Raw genomic sequence first — 12,944 nt, 5'->3', positions numbered from 1 at the left:
GTGCACAGCCACACCAGCAGCACTAACAGCTTCCGGAAACTCCTCAGTGGAACACAACTCACATTTATAACATCTGGATACACATTCAGAACCAAGAGTTCAACTGACATCAGCAGACTTTTACCCTGGTATTCAACTGCAATTTTCCCTTAGCTTTTAACTTAATGTAGAAGCACATGTGATTTTATTTCTATTTTTTATCAGCACAAACAGGATTATATTTCTATGATATGGCCAAGATAGTATTTGGGAAAGCAAGCAGCATTTTGTTTTTATTTGTAGGTTAGTGGAGGGGTAACTCTCCCCAGTAGACATCCTCAGGAGCACACTCATCTCTAAATCTTAAAAGGAATTTGGACATGGCCCCAGAGATCAGGGCTGCAGATGGAGGCAAACAAGGCTCAGAAAAGCAGTTGGCCTGAGCAAAGTCACAACTGAGCAGAGTCACAGCAGAGCAGAGTCACAGCAGAGTCACAGCAGAGCAGGGTCACAGCAGAGTCACAGAGTCACAGCAGAGTCACAGCAGAGCAGGGTCACAGCAGAGTCACAGAGTCACAGCAGAGTCACAGCAGAGCAGGGTCACAGCAGAGTCAGAGCAGAGCAGGGTCACAGCAGAGTCACAGCAGAGCAGGGTCACAGCAGAGTCACAGAGTCACAGCAGAGTCACAGCAGAGCAGAGTCACAGCAGAGTCACAGCAGAGCAGGGTCACAGCAGAGTCACAGAGTCACAGCAGAGTCACAGCAGAGCAGGGTCACAGCAGAGTCACAGAGTCACAGCAGAGTCACAGCAGAGCAGGGTCACAGCAGAGTCACAGCAGAGCAGGGTCACAGCAGAGTCACAGCAGAGCAGGGTCACAGCAGAGTCACAGGGTCACAGCAGGGTCACAGCAGAGTCACAGAGTCACAGCAGAGCAGAGTCACAGCAGAGTCACAGGGTCACAGCAGAGTCACAGAGTCACAGCAGAGTCACAGCAGAGCAGAATCACAGCTGAACAGATAGCAATAGGGCCAACCAGAGCGCAACGGGGTTAGCAGGGGAGTTAGCTGCTCATCTGAACACAGCTGCTAAGCGAAGGGAAAAGTTCTTCTTCCTTGATTAATAACGGCCGTTTCCTGATGTATAACCTTTCTATGTTACAGTCTGGAGGGTCCAGATGAGCTTTCACAGTCTGGAAAATGGAGCTTAAAAGCCCACTTTCCCATTAACTGTGTCACTGCTCCTAGTGCATTAACATATTTAAGATATCTGTAGTGCTTTCAGCAGCTCAACTTTAAATAGGAAAAAAAATCTATTCATTTAGAGCAAGCCAAATGTGTACAGTGTCAATGCTGATGGATTACTGTGGTGCCGTGGCATCCATGGAAACCAAAGCCAGTGGAGCAGCTGTCATTGTGTGCAATACACTGCAAACCTAAAATGCCACAGAATGAAGCTTTTCCCATTACAAATGCAGATTAATATACTGGCAAAAATGAAAAATGTGCAGCAACATCCACCATCTATTCCATGTTTCCATAGATACAGCATGCATATATGCATATATATATATATATATATATATATATATATATATATAGCCTATATACATATAAGTACATACTCATAAGCATGTATCCACACACACAACCTACATACAGTACACACATTTAAAGAGAGAGAATTCCTATTGGCACACAGAAATAAATGGGAAAAATACACTGAACCTGTCTCTTTGCAGAGGAAACACAAGAGATTATAAAGAATGAGCAGGGATGTGGCTTGTATAACATATAAATAATCATCCACTGAGTACTCAGGTATTCTTCTAGCATGACTAAATGTCCTGACAGTTTTATTTATTTTTTTGCTTTCACTGCCCATATATGAATCTCAGTCATGGCTGGAGAAGGCTGCATTTTGTACCAGTGATGTCAGTCAACTGAGTGCAATGCAGTACTATGTGTTTTATACACTACACATGTAAACTGCCACTTTAAAACACAGCCTCACTGCCAGCAGAACATAAATGCTGAGATCATTCCATATTCCAGCAGGAGGTTGAAAATGAGAGACTCAGAGCATAGATCTGTCCAGAGATCTGCAGAGTTTGTCCAGAGATCTGCAGAGAATGTTAATGTGGACTAAGCAAATAAAATTTCACCAGGTTTTAACCTCAATCAACCTGTGGCTCAGACACTGATTGCCTTTTAAATATGAAAGTAAAGTGGAGGCTGGCACACAGAAAGAATGAAGCTCATAACCCCATATTAAATATTACAGCACAGTGCAGCCGCAGGTCAAAACTGCTCTGCTGCACTCAAATAAATATAGCACAGCAAACCTGAACATTGGTCTTTCAGTAATCCTGCATAGATTAAGTCAAAAGTGTATTAAAGCATATGCAGCTCAGCTTCAGCATGAGGGAAGCTCAGCGTGCACGGCTACAAGGACAGCCCACATCATACAACACGGTGTGTGCGTGTGAGCTGCGTGTGTGTGTGAGGTGCCTGTGCGTGTGAGGTGCCTGTGTGTGAGGTGCCTGTGTGTGTCTGTGTGTGTGCGTGTCTGTGTGCGTATGTGTGCCAGTGCGTGTGTGTCTGCATGAGTGTGTGTGTGTGTGTGCGTGTGCGTGTGAGGTGCCTGCGCCTGTGTGTGTGCGTATGTGAGGTGCATGTGCGCGTGTATGTGCGTGCGTGTGAGGTGTATGTGCATGTGTGTGAGGTGTATGTGTGTGCGTGTGAGGTGCCTGTGTGTGTGAGGTGCGTGTCAGGTGTCTGTGAGGTGCGTGTGTGTGCGTGTGTGTGTGTGAGGTGCGTGTGTGCGTGTCAGGTGCCTGAGCATGTGAGGTGTGTGTGCGTGCATATGTGTCAGGTGTGTGTGAGGCGCGTGTGCTTGTCAGGTGCCTGTGTGTGTGTGTGTGTGTGTGTGTGAGGTGCGTGTGGGTGTCAGGTGCCTGTGTGTGTGTGTGTGTGTGCTTGCATGTGTGTGGGCGTGTGTGTGTGAGGTGCATGTGCGTGTCAGGTATGTGTGAGGTGCGTGTGAGGTGTGTGAAGGGGGGTGTGCATGTCAGGTGCCTGTGCGTGTGTGTGTGAGCATGGATGTGTGTGTGCGTGTGTGTGTGTGAGGCGCGTGTGCCATGGCCGGGGCTTTAATGCACAGGGGGGGTGAACGGGAGGGAGACAGGTGCAGAATAACCTTCAGAGGGCAGGTAAAGGTGGAGGACTCATGTCACAAACTGCGCTGTTACAAACTCAGTCCAAGCAGCTACTCAGAGACAGCACACACTCCTGCAATGCTTTTAAAGCTCAGTAGGGGGCACTACTCACAAAACTCAGAGACTGGAACCACGTTTGTGATCAGGAAATTTAACATGATTTCTTACCTTTCAAGCTCCATTTCACTTCCTCTCTTTCAAACTTCAGGGAATAATCTACATAAATGATTTGAAATTACTTGATTTGGTCACATGGCCCATCTATCAATATCCAGCTATCAATATCCATCCACAAAGATGGATGGCAAAAGTGGAGCTCTAGCTTGGTTTACAATTGCTCATATTTTTATTTATTTATTATTATTCTTTACAATGAACTCTTATTAGACATAAAACATACCAGAGTTTATTTTCATTTTTACTATGAAGCATGCTTTGCATACATGTAAGAAACTTAGCCAACTAAACGTATGAACATATCAGTATAAATGCACGCATAAGGTATTCTTACACTATGAATCTAACAGTATGAATCCAATGAATATAACAGTATAAAACTGCATCAAATTCCAATCTGAAAACGGTGTTTGCATGCAAGCACAAACGGGCTTATTCTGTACACAGAACACACCCACACAGCCACGCTGCGCATTCACACTGTATGATCCATCAACTCTCAATCAAGCGTCTATTAGCTGTAATGAACTGACAGGCAGTCAGCCTGAGACTAAAGTAAATTAAATGTACAAGTTTATGTATAAGGTAGATAACCACACCGCTTGGACACAGGTGAACGCCATATTTTAGAGTGGTTACTGCATACTTGACACCGATCACGTATTTACCAGCCGAGATAATTAGCTGCGTTAACCACGAATGCTAGCGTACAGCGTCCTAACCTTTTGTAATCTTACATCTTAAAGGGTAGACTTCAATCTAACTTAAGATTTTAACATATGTTTACCATGATCGTTCAACAGGATAAAACACAATGGTTACAGCTGTACCTGAAAGCGTCAATGAATGCTTCATAGCAAACCACTCACAATATATGAAAGGAGGGGCGTTAATTAACCTGTGAGCCAGCCAAGCTGAGTGGCAGCTAGCTGTCCAGCCAAATATAACTGCCTACGTGTACTACTTTGCCTAAATACAAACATATTCATTTTACACCATTTACATCACATACCTCCACCACGGGGCCTTTCCTTTTTTCTGTTCTGTTGAAACTTGTAAACCTGGAGATGGCTGCACTAGCAGCGCGTAAGAGAGCTGCTAGCTAACCAAAGCCAATTGGTAACACCAGCACTAACGTTGCGGTGTGATTGTTAAAAGTAATACATACCAGCCCTTATTCCATGTGGTCTAAGCAGGTTAAAACAGCAAACAAACACAGAGCTTGGCATTAAAACATGATATTACACTCTAATGAATAAACACACTATATTTGTTGTTTGTATTAAACCCCATAATGGTGCCAGGTATTTTTATTATTTTTTTTATTTTGCTTTACGACCAGTTTCCGCAAATCAACCTTCTACAAATCCGATGCCAATTTGACCATCATATCACATCTGTCTTCTTTAATGCTACTGGTATAAATGAATGAAAATAAGTCCATTACCTTCCATTTGAGTAGGCTAAGTCCTATTTACACCAGGCTTTTCAATTGAAAATCCCTTCCCTAGTTAGATAGCAAAAAATGATACGACAGGCTATTTAACAGTGATGTTTAAAGCATTAGAACAATTGAACATAGTTAATGGCAGGAGCTCTGTATGCTCGATAAGTCAAGAAAAAATTAGCAGATGTTAATTTAATGTAGATATGTGTAATCCAAACTCTAAAACATTTGATAACGTAATAGTAAAAGCACGGTGTTATAACAGTTCAGGTCTTACACTGTAATGGGTTTTTTCTTTCTTAAGATTGCTAATAATAACGCAACAATCTTATCATGCTATCCAAGGGCAACCCTAATGAATCCCTCCTGCGCGCCGTATGCCAAGCGCATGACATGGAATAAATATATCACCTACTGCCCGAGGCCATTCATTAACTTTACAGTATTGAAGCCCGATCGAGAGTTCATTTTTAAAATACCGCAGAACTATTACAAACATTCTCTGTGTGAAAACAAGACAAGAATGTCCAACTTTTTTCCGGCCAGGAATGAGCTCACCAAGCGCACACCCCATACATCCCAACCCCCCCTCCACCCTCCAACGCATTCCACACCCCCAACCTGTGTGTGTGCTTGTGTGTGAGTGTGTAGGTGTGTGCACTCGTGTTTTCATACGTGTGTATGTGCATCTGCTTGTATCTGTGTGCATGTATGTGTACATACATATGTGCACACATGCATGTCTGTGTATATGTGTGTTTGATATTGGAATTCCATCATCATCATTTTTGCCATTTGGAGGCTCCCTCTTTAATATGGGCAGTGTATGAAGCGAAGGGAAGTATGAGGCTTGGTATGTTTGCGTATGTCATAGAGGGTTTGTGTCAGCTCCAGTTTGTATCAGCGAAGCCGGTGGCCAAACCGAGTGCATCTGCGGGCTGGGCTCCACTCTCAGAGCTGTTTTAATAGGTGTTACTGCAGCACACTCTGCCAATCGAGGCCGGATCACATTTCTTATGATAACAGCAGTCTGCTTAATAATGTAAACCCAACCTTTAATCATAGTGTTTAGCAAAACAGCACAAATGTAGGCTGGGACGTGCTCAGCAGTTCAGATCGCTGGTAAAATCAGTCAAAGGTAAAGTGCTTTTCCCCCGAGCTCACAGCCATCCCTGGGGGCGTTATTAGCAATATTATATATTACTCAGCAGGACTATACAGAACAGTGTGGACTTTTACTTTCCCAAGGAGTGATAACTTTCAGTGTAATTCCTGCAAATATTCAAATGGAATTTAATGCAGATTGCCTATACTCAAGGTGAATCTAACAGGACGCAAGTGTGATAGGTTGAATGTGTATGGAGGAGATTTAATTTAAGGCCTGCAGTGCCCATGTTGTGATCTCAGAGGAATCAGCCCTATTAGCCTGTTAGTCTGTTACATTCTCTGTGCTCTTTATTCTCACTCGTTCTCCTCAACCCAGCGGATCGTGTTTCCATTTTCTCTTACTGTGATGAAAAGAGAAGCTACCATTCTACAAAAAACCTTAATTATTTTTTTACACTCTTTCTCAGTGATCCTGCCAAAGTGTATTGACCAGAGGTGTTCATGTGGAGGTGTGAAGGTGTGGCTGTGAGGCGTTAAGGTGTGGCTGTGGCGGTGTGAAGGTGTGGCTGTGGTGGTGTGAAGGTGTGGCTGTGAAGGTGTGGCTGTGGAGGTGTGGCTGTGGCGGTGTGAAGGTGTGGCTGTGAAGGCGTTAAGGTGTGGCTATGGCGGTGTGAAGGTGTGGCTGTGGTGGTATGGCTGTGGAGGTGTGGCTGTGAAGGCGTTAAGGTGTGGCTGCAGAGGTGTGAAGGTGTGGCTGTGAAGGTGAAAAGATGTGGCTGTGAAGGTGTTAAGGTGTGGCTGTGGCGGTGTGAAGGTGTGGCTGTGAAGGCGTTAAGGTGTGGCTGTGGCGGTGTGAAGGTGTGGCTGTGAAGGCGTTAAGGTGTGGCGGTGTGAAGGTGTGGCTGTGAAGGCGTTACGGTGTGGCTGTGAAGGCGTTACGGTGTGGCTGTGAAGGTGTGGCTGCGGAGGTGTGAAGGTGTGGCTGCGGAAGTGTGAAGGTGTGGCTGTGAAGGCGTTAAGGTGTGGCTGTGAAGGTGTGGCTGCGGAGGCATAAAAGCACAGCTGATTTCGATGAGCTCTGTCGCTCAGCGGCCTTCTCCTCCCAGATCAGTTCAGCTTGCAGAGCAGCCGTTCTGCAGTATAATCAGAGCCAGAGACACAGCCGGAACACGGAGGAACACTTGGAGCCTGCATGATAAATGGGGTAAATAATTTAGCATGTTTCATAATTGTACTCACTTTACACAATCCCTTGTCTTGCTGTTCCTTAAATTAGTTCTGCTTTCATCTCAGAGCATAAATCACAGCCTCTTTCTCTTTCTCACATCCAATTCATCTCCAAAGAGAGCAGCTGTAAGGAGAAGAGAAAAACTCTGTGGGTTGTGTGTGTCAGGTCTCCCAAATGATAACCATACGTCTGTGTGCGCACACAGACCCTTTCCCACACCCCCACACCCCCTCAGAGAGAGGACACAGGACGGTCCTCTCCAGCAGAAGTCATGCTGAATAAATTATCCAGCCTTTGGCCTAAACCGCTGCGCTTGTAGGTCTGCAAACTATCAGTGTTAACCTGCATTTAGCCCAAACCTCGCAGGACATCTCTCATCTCTGTTTACAGGAAACATACCCAGAGCGTGCACTTACCATCTGAGGATCATTTCAGCATGCCAGCTTCGCTGACTGTGCTTCTTCAAGCAGATTCATCATAGATCAGAGAAAAAATAGGAAGTTGGTGTTTTGTCTGCACTGCAACCAAACTTGCCATGCAGGGGGTTTTGCGGACCTTCCCGTTTCTTTAATGGGTCTGATGAAGTTGCCAGCATCTTCCGTAATGGCTGTCATTGATGTATACAGCACAGTTCCTTCCAAAAGTCACATCTTTATCAAGCAGAGAGAGAGATGGGGGAGGGGGACTTGGAGATTTCAAATCTGTAATTTAATCCCTATCCCTGGAGAGCGGGTTGGGGGTTCATTGTAAGGCTGGACGTATTTAACTTGCAGAAAAAACAGAGAGAATTAAGAAATTATGATGATTCCGTCTCATTCATATACATTAATTAAGAGACGGTTCATTAAATTTTCAGATATCTCAATTTTTTTATTGACCAAGGAATTTTAGGATAATCTTTTAAAGCACAGTGCATCGCCCTGCTCTATTAAATAAATGTGTAGCTTTATCCTATCAGAGAATTAAAGGACAAATGCAGATATAACAAATAACTAAGAGAATTCCCATGTGTGTTGGTGTGTTGTAATGCTGACCATATCCATTTGGGTTTGTTTCAATGCAGAATGTGTGTTTGCTCTGAGGTCTGAGCAGAATTTGGGCAACTCATTTTGGGTGAATGGTGGTGTCACTATGTTTTGGTTTGGTTCATATTAAGGATAATCAATACTGGGATTGCTCACGTGGAATCAACTTGAACCTGATTCATTGTGTTCACGGTGAGAAAATAAACAGAAAAAACAGGACATTTCATAAGCTCAGACTAAATATTTAAAAATATCTGCTACCAGAATCCTTGCTGAAATAAATGATGCTTGCTTTCAGCACTTCAAAGAACAAAGATGAGTCATTCATTATGCCTCTGCTTTATTCAGAAGATTGTCCTGTGCCGAATTCTTCCTCATTTCCTGAAAAGGTATAGCTGGGTTGTGATCCACAGGACAGAAATGTAAGCTATGTAAACAGTGCGGACCAGACTCCTGAGTGTGTCTGGGGGTCTGTTACTCAGCCAGGCAGCTCCTGATACACCCTAACCCACCACACGGGATGATCCCTCACACCAGCGTGCCATAAAGATCCGCTACATGGGTATTCGATCCCTCTATCACAAGTGCCATAAGTCCGCAGATTCCCTCACCCAGGTGCCATAGCCTGGGTTTGTGATCCCTACAGGATTCCTAAGAGTGCCATAAGATCATGGGTGATCCACGACGTGCATAAGATCAGTGATGTTCTACACCAGCAGTGCCATAAAGATCCCCACAGGGATGATCCCTCACACCAGCGTGCCATAAAGATCCGCTACATGGGATGATCCCTCACACCAGCGTGCCATAAAGATCCGCTACAGGGATGATTCCTCACACCAGCGTGCCATAAAGATCGCTACATGGGATGATCCCTCACACCAGCGTGCCATAAAGATCCGCTACATGGGATGATCCCTCACACCAGCGTGCCATAAAGATCCGCTACATGGGATGATCCCTCACACCAGCGTGCCATAAAGATCCGCTACATGGGATGATCCCTCACACCAGCGTGCCATAAAGATCCGCTACATGGGATGATCCCTCACACCAGCGTGCCATAAAGATCCGCTACACGGGATGATTCCTCACACCAGCGTGCCATAAGGATCTGCTACACGGGATGATCCCTCACACCAGCATGCCATAAAGATCTGCTACATGGGATGATCCCTCACACCAACGTGCCATAAAGATCCGCTGCTGAAACTGTGTGATCCTGTTCAGTCTCACTGCTCAAACTATCAGATCCTGTTCAGTCTCACTGCTCAAACTGTCTCAGATCCTGTTCAGTCTCACTGCTCAAACTATCTGATCCTGTTCAGTCTCACTGCTCAAACTGTCTGAACCTGTTCAGTCTCACTGCTCAAACTATCTGATCCTGTTCAGTCTCAAAGCACAAACTATCTGATCCTGTTCAGTCTCACTGCTCAAACTATCAGATCCTGTTCAGTCTCACTGCTCAAACTGTCTCAGATCCTGTTCAGTCTCACTGCTCAAACTATCTGATCCTGTTCAGTCTCACTGCTCAAACTGTCTGAACCTGTTCAGTCTCACTGCTCAAACTATCTGATCCTGTTCAGTCTCAAAGCACAAACTATCTGATCCTGTTCAGTCTCACTGCTCAAACTATCTGATCTTGTTCAGTCTCACTTCTCAAACTGTCTCAGATCATGTTAGGCAGTTAGTTACTGTAAGGAGTTAAACAAAAAGTCTCTTTAATGTGGCAATTTAGAGAGAATTAAAAATATGAGCAATGTCCTTGAGGACCAGAGGAGGCTGATTCTGACTTAATTGGACAGCTTGCTTCCTAAATGGAAATTTTCATATCTTTATGAAATAATTTTTCTTTGGATAACTTGTGAAACCCACAGGGATGGGACTGAAGCTTGGACCATCAGAATTATCACAGTAACCAGGACTGCCACATTACCGAAATAAACCTCATCTTACGTTACGGCCATTTGGTAAACACTCTTATCCAAAGCAACTTGCACAACTTTTTACGCAGCATTTGCATTGCATCCATTTATACAGCTGGATATATATTGGAGGAATGCAGGATAAGTACCCGGCTCAAAGGTACAACGACAATGCCCTACTCAGGAATCAAACCTGCAACCTTTAGGCTATAAGCCCAGTTCCCTACACATCATACTGCACCACCGTGCATATCTCCCTTCCTAACACGGGGATGTTCAGCAGGAAGTTTTAAATATTTTTCAAGCTCAGAGATTCTCAGAGGCTGGAAAGGATGTCTGTTGCTGGTTTGTTGCGGCTTTTAGGAATGTATTTGTACAGCAGCAGGACATACAGTCGTACTAAATGGAAACTGTGTGATTTTTTTCCTTTGTGAAAAAAGAAAAAATGATGTTTGAAGGAAGTAAACAAAGCACTGTGGAGATTTCATGTGGAGAGAGGTTCCCTGCTTCGTAAGTCTGTTTTGACAAGTGTCCAACCATAACACAGCTTTCACATGATGCGCACACACTTCACACACAAACAGACCGAGGGGTCAATAAATAAATTCATGTGTCATCGTGGTAACAGAGCAGACAAGATTCACGACCCAGAGAATTTCCAAAAACACACAAAATGATCCTATGCTTCTGCACTATGGGATTTATTTCAGAATAAACACACATCCCACTGTTAGTGTCTACTGCCCCTGTGCTACCACTGTGGTAATAATTCTGCGCTAATACCTGGCCTATTTTACAGATGATAAATTGAGATTACATGGTTTTTATCTTGTAGCAGCAAACACTACCACCACGCACGCACACACACACGCACACACAGACACACGCATGCACACACAAACACACACGCACACACACACGTACGCACGCACATGCACACACGCACACTCACACACAATCACCAATGGAAATACCAATATGGCTCTTGCTTGTCCTGATCTTTTCCCAGGTGTTAGTTTGCTCTGAATTTGCCTTGTCCTCATCACCTAATACCAAACCTGCTTCAGCCTCTTCAGCTTCTCTATTAAAACATTCTGCTGCTTTCCCTGCTTGTCCGGTCACCTTCCCTACCAGTGGTACGTCTTTGGTCTCCTTTTTGTTTTTACTTGGACTTGTAATTCATTCCAAGCTTTTCATAAATCCACATAAGAGGTTTGTAACTTAAGCGCCTTTTGATCCTCCTGCTGGAGTGGTCACTGTCAGGAGCAGTTTAAACTAATTGCCTCGTTAAAGTCAGACGAATTGTGAAGTTCTTAGAATATGCTGAGCCCAGTGATCACAGGGATAAATCTGCTTATGAAATGATTATTGCAGGAAGTCTGCTGAATGCAGGGCTATGACATTATAAAAGAATTTATTAGGATATATTATGAGTTACTATTGCTGTACATTTGGTCTAAAACAAGCCTACTGGGTCCATTTGTGTTTCCGTACACTAATTCCTAGTACGGTCATTAAAACCTCAGGAAATTACAAGAGCCTTCTGAACTGTAGTTCCTGCCAGTTAATTTTTCGTTTTTTTTTTATTTTTATTTTTTTAAACAGCTTGTTTTTCATGTTCTTTCTTGTATTGATTTGAGTCTTGATGTAGTTTGTAGATGAAAAGTTTGTACATGGTGTTCAGGCTTTATTTGAGTCTTGATGCAGTTTGCAGATGAGAGGTTGTATGCGGTGTGTAGTTTGGAGATGGGAGTTTGTATACGATGTTCAGGATGTATTTGAGTCTCAATGCAGTTTGGAGATGGGAGTTTGTATACGGTGTTCAGGCCTTATTTGAGTCTTGATACAGTTTGGAGATGGGAGTTTGTATATGGTGTTCAGGCCTTATTTTAGTCTTGATACAGTTTGGAGATGGAATCAATCAATCAATCAATCAATCAAATTTTATTTATATAGCGTATTTTACAACAGTTGTCACAATACGCTTTACAGACAGCCCTAGCCTAAACCCCCACAGGAGCAAGCCTAAGGCAACAGTGGCAAGGAAAAACTCCCTGTGGCAGATGGGGAGAAACCTTGGAAGGAACCAGGCTCAAGGGGGAAACCCATCCTCCTCTGGTCGGCTCAGGGTGGAAGTTTGTATGCGGTGTGTAGTTTGGAGATGGGAGTTTGTATGTGGTGTTCAGGCTTTATTAAAGACAGCAGTGTGGTTGGGCCTCAGGCAGTCCTGTGATGACAAGCTCTGATGAAGTCACTGTGAACAGTAGAACAGCCTTCATTACGCATGCACACCTGAGTCTATCCTGTCCTTGTCGACCACGTCCTCTTTAATAAATGCTTGCGGTTTTTCATAATTACTGAGAAGTGAAAGTGCCTCTGTGATGATGGATGCAATAACTTTCTGTGCCTTTATAAAACAAATCCACAAAATGCACTGTTCAGGACATGTTGCCACATACAGTGTGCTTCCGACAGACGGAAGTGCCCTCACTCCACACCTCAGCTTCCAAACACTAATATTCTATACCGCTCACCAGTGGATATAGTATAATCTCACTCACTAGATGCGCTAGCATTTCCCTCAGTCTTACCCACTAGATGCGCTAGCGTTTCCCTCAGTCTTACCCACTAGATGCGCTAGCGTTTCCCTCAGTCTTACCCACTAGATGCGCTAGCGTTTCCCTCAGTCTTACCCACTAGATGCGCTAGCGTTTCCCTCAGTCTTACCCACTAGATGCGCTAGCGTTTCCCTCAGTCTTACCCACTAGATGCACTAACGTTTCCCTCAGTCTTACCCACTAGATGCGCTAGCGTTTCCACTCATGTCTTCCACAGACGAGT

General features: G+C 44.2%; 1 long non-coding RNA gene across 3 annotated transcripts in view; it reads right to left on the bottom strand.

The window, feature by feature from the left end:
* Positions 1-4,501, bottom strand: part of LOC135252164 (uncharacterized) — an 88,757-nt gene extending 84,256 nt beyond the window's left edge. The window contains exons 1-2 of one of the 3 annotated variants that reach the window (XR_010329325.1): positions 4,384-4,501; positions 3,363-3,410 (exon numbers count right to left, since the gene is read on the bottom strand). This is a non-coding gene — a long non-coding RNA (uncharacterized LOC135252164). Of the gene's footprint in view, positions 1-3,362; positions 3,411-4,201; positions 4,219-4,383 lie in introns of those variants that run through there. The other 2 variants (XR_010329328.1, XR_010329330.1) reach the window with 2 other exon arrangements.
* Positions 4,502-12,944: the final 8,443 nt, after the last annotated feature.

Source organism: Anguilla rostrata, chromosome 4 (assembly GCF_018555375.3).
Source record: "Anguilla rostrata isolate EN2019 chromosome 4, ASM1855537v3, whole genome shotgun sequence".
Taxonomy (NCBI): domain Eukaryota; kingdom Metazoa; phylum Chordata; class Actinopteri; order Anguilliformes; family Anguillidae; genus Anguilla; species Anguilla rostrata.
This window is presented reverse-complemented; position numbering and strand designations above follow the sequence as displayed.